We start from the raw sequence: 4,642 nt of genomic DNA, 5'->3' as shown, positions 1-4,642 counted from the left end.
AGCTTAAATGTGTTAAGTTATTTTTATACAATTCTAATATCGATTGCTCAGAATGCATACTCCAGATTGCGGAAATTTTCCGATATACTGCCGTTGTGGATTTAACAAAACTCTAAAAACAAGAAAAACGTGAATAACCTTGAATATGTAAACGTAATTTATTCATGCAATTTCAAAATCAATTGTTCGTTATATCAAAATAAATAGAAAATCGAGTTATAGCCTAAATATAAAGTTTTGGTATATTTCCAAATGCACTGCCACACGGCTTTATAAAACTCAAATAGCGTGTAACATGTAATTTGCTTCAATATGGTTAGCAAATTTTTTCAAGGTTGGTCAATAAATTTTGACGTTTGAGAAGCATTGCTACTAGGCCAAATTTTTTTTGCTTTGTTGGTATACTCTTCATATAAATGTATGTAAAGTTTCRTGTCAATCAATTAGTCAGTCAGTCAGCAGTCGAATTAGCAGAAGTCGCAAAATATAAGCTATTCGGTGCTTCGACTATGTGCAACATTCTAAAATAAGCAATTGCTTTTGCTTCTGCTTTTGTAAAAATCAGAAGTCGCAGTCGAAGCATAGGCCAAAATCATGAAAGCAACGAAAAGCAAAAGTCRTCAGCAGGCCCCCACTCCTCGTTTTCTTTCTTCTGATTTGCTATTGCTTTCAATTGTAGTCGAAAGTCGTTGCTGTGGCAAATGTCGGTTTTCGGAAGTCGTCAGCAGTCGAAGCCTYAAAACAGTTTGACGCTGCTGCTATCAATTCCTTGACTGTTCCTTGTCGTTTTTAAGATTACTTGTATTAAGTCTGCAGTAAGAGAAAGACCTAACCAGCTATGGCACCAAGTGTAGTGTGGAATTATTTTGAGAACAAAGTAGCTGAGGGTCTAGCCATATGCAATATATGCAAAAACTCTCTTTAAACAATAGTGTCTCATTTAAAAACGCATCTTACCAAACAGCATAAAATCGATTTGGGCAATCTTGAAAATCTTGAATCGGTATTAACAACTTCGTGGAATAAAATTAAACGGAAAAAAAAAATAAAAATTGAAGTAAAAAAAGCAGCTCTTAAGGTCGTGTATTGGATTAATAACGGAAAATAGCATTCCTTTTAATGTTTTAAATTCACAAAACATGCGAAATATCATCGATCCATTTTGAGAAGGTCTTAAAAGTGCAGATGGAAGAAAATTACATTAAATGCAGCAAACTGCAAAAATACATTAGAAATAGTGGCAAATAATATAAGGGCTGACATAACAAATAAACTTGAAAACACACTATTATCTTTAAAAATTGGCAGTGCAACACGAATGTCAAGAAATATTTTCACAATAAGTGCAAAAATAAAATCTGTTATCTTATCAAGGATCGAGTGGAGCGAAAAATCTTGCAGCTGAGGTGGTGAAAACGCTTAATATTTGTAGTATTAATTTAAATCAAATCGTCTCCATTACTTCTGACAACGGAGCAAATATGGTTAAAACAACCAATATTTTATCATTTGTTTCGAAGAATATATTGAAAATGACATATGTATGTATTAATAGGCAATATAATACAAGTTTGTCGTTGTGCTGCACATACAGCGCAACTGGTTGCTATTGATGTGAATAAGATATTGGACATATTGAAGTCGTTATTGAATTGCAGAAATTTTACAAATTATTTTAAAAAACGTCCAATGGGTATCGTGAAATATTTGAACTGAAAAAATTTTAAATGCCACAACTTGATTGTCCAACCAGATCGAGATCTACCTTTATAATGTTAGAAAACTTGATTGAAGCGAAAGACATTCCAAGCAAAATTGAATCCATTAAAAACAAAACAACGGAAGGAAATTTTGATATAGGTTTATCGTTTTGGGAATTCATTGAGACTTATTGCAAAGTGTTCAGCCCCTTGCAAAAAAATGAAAAAAATATTTCAAGAGGAACAATTGCATTATAGTAATTTCTACGCAGAATCAAGTCAGCAATTAACAGAAACGATTGGAAATCAAATTATAAGTTCTATAAAAACAAACCGAAATATTGTTAAAAAACATATTTTTAATTTCGTGCTTGTTTTTGGATATCCGGTTTCAGCAGATATTGTCCTTGCAACAAAAAAATGACGCAATCGTTCATTTCAAATGCAGTTGGGAGAGACTATATAGTTTTAACCTTGCAATGTGCACAATTCCGAATTCCACCAAAACTCAAATGGAAAATTATTTTTTGATGAAGAGGACGCATTGTTGGAATCATACCTATCGCAAGGGGTTCAAACGGAAGGAAACAGTACAAAATCTGCAGCTTCCATATCGAAGCATTGACACTGATATATTAAATTACTGGAAGAAAAAGCAGTACACCGATCAGGAGTTATACGCCATAAGTAATGTTTGTTATTCTGTACCACCAACTCAGGTAAAATGCGAATGACGTAATTAATGGATTAGTTCTCTGCTACATATTGACTACGTATAGACTGCGTAACACCCATATATTCCATAATATAATAATATAGCGTGATGATCGTAACCACGGCCTGTATCGCCACGGTGACAATCATGTTTACCAGCGCCTATAGATGCTCCACATCAAAAAACAATTTATTAAATCGTAAACAATTAAAACATATGAAGAACAGTGCACATAAATTATTAATAATAATAAACATAAACAAATAGTGCGGGAATCAATAAGCGAAACCAAAAAAATTAAACTATAATGAGTGCTTCTCACCCTTAAACTACTGGCAATAGAAAGTGTAATGGCGATGAGTCATCGCGGCGATCAGCTGAACAGGAAACGAAGCAAAGGACGCAGTCATCAGAAACAGCAAAAAATAACAGTCGGGCAACAACAATTGAGCTGCCAGCAACCACGAAGAAAATCATAACGCAGTGAGAGTGTAGCAATAAAAAAGGCCCGTCTGTACAAACTGACATTGACCGCTACGCTAATATAAAAAGGAAATTAAGTCCTTCAAAGTCAGCGGATCCCAAAAATGTCAAGGCGGCATATCAAATAAGAATAAAACGGAAGTTTTTAATGGCAACATATTTGCCTTGTTGCTAAATTAAGTGAAATTGTAGGTACTAACAATTTTCATATATTGCCTTTGAAAAAATGCAATATAGATGAAGCAAAAATTCAGTTTTACACTGAAAAACGTTTTATGGAAATTGTTAAGTTTTTGTCAAGTAAAAACAAGAACTATAATTCGTACCAACTGTAGAGCTCTAATGGTTAAGTTGTTGTAATTAAGAGTTCGCAGTAGACTCTAGTGAAGTTAAAGAAGCTACATTACTGCATGGTAGAGTAAATATTGAAGAACCACATAAAAAAACGGTCGGGTAAAATGTACTATCAATTTGATGATTTGCATCCCACTTCAAATGCACCCTTAGGAAGGACGACTTAAATGAAAAATTCAGCAATTGATTAGAAATCGTTTAAACCACTATGCTCTAGCATCTTATGCTACATTACATTTACAAGCTACAACAATATCACTAAAAAATCGGTGTTGTGACGTAAACCTTATGACTATATACTGACCACCTCGCTTTAAACTTACAGATCGTGAATTTAAAAACTAGTTTTGAACACCGGGTCAAAGATTTGAGATTACAACGCAAAACACATGTACTGGGGCTCACGTGTTGTTAATCCGAAAGGACGGCAGCTGTTCTACACTATTATACATACTAGACCTAATAGATTTTGATTTAGTCAAAAATAAATTGGAGTGCTAAAGACAGCTGATACATGTACTGACTTCTAATCTGACAATTCTCCTGTACTAATAAAGTTATCAAACAGCCCATGATATTTGAGCCAAAATACCTGAAAATAAGGCAGTGGAAGTTTTCTAATTAGAGTGCACTAATTAATTAACTCTTATTAAAACTCTAAAAACAAGAAAAAAGGTAAATGAGCTTGAATATGCAAAGTAAGTAATTTTTTCACACAATTTCAAAATCGATTTTTCGTTATATAAAAATAACAAGAAAATCGTCTTATAGCCTGAATATAAGATTTTGGTATATTTCCAAATGCACTGCCTCCTTAATGAAAATTCCGATAGCATGGGAAATGTAAATATGCTTGAGTGTGGAAAGCTAGCTTTTTCAAGCAATTCAGATATCGACTGCTTTATGTTTATATACCAGGTTTTTATTAAKTTTCGTCGTTCGAGAAGAGAGGGCGTTACTACTAACCCATTTTTTTTTTGTTTTGTTGGTACATTTTTCTTATAAATCTTTTTGAAGTTTCCTTTCAAACTATCAATTTAGTTTTTGTTGAAAGATATTTAGCGACGCAGTAAAAGACATTCTCCAACGAATGTTAAAAATTTATAATGATTGTTCACCTACGATTAGAACAGTGGAAAGATGGTCTACTGAATTTAAACGTGGCCGTATAAGCCTTTTTATTACTATGGATGAACCTTGGGTCTATTRCCATGATACTGATTAAAAACAAGAGGCGAATAGCCTTGAAAGTTGGCAGCGTTAATTCGTAGGCAACAGGCGGCAACTATGCGACTTTAAAACTCTCGTATTTTCAATGCATATGGATAGCAGATAAACATTGCCGTTGTTTGCCGCCCAATTGTAATAAAAAAAATTTTTATTTCGGAAA

The sequence above is a fragment of the Bactrocera latifrons genome, unplaced genomic scaffold (genome assembly GCF_001853355.1).
Source record: "Bactrocera latifrons isolate USDA-ARS-PBARC rearing strain unplaced genomic scaffold, ASM185335v1 scaffold_959, whole genome shotgun sequence".
NCBI classification, from domain to species: domain Eukaryota; kingdom Metazoa; phylum Arthropoda; class Insecta; order Diptera; family Tephritidae; genus Bactrocera; species Bactrocera latifrons.
Note: the sequence above shows the minus strand (reverse complement) of the source record.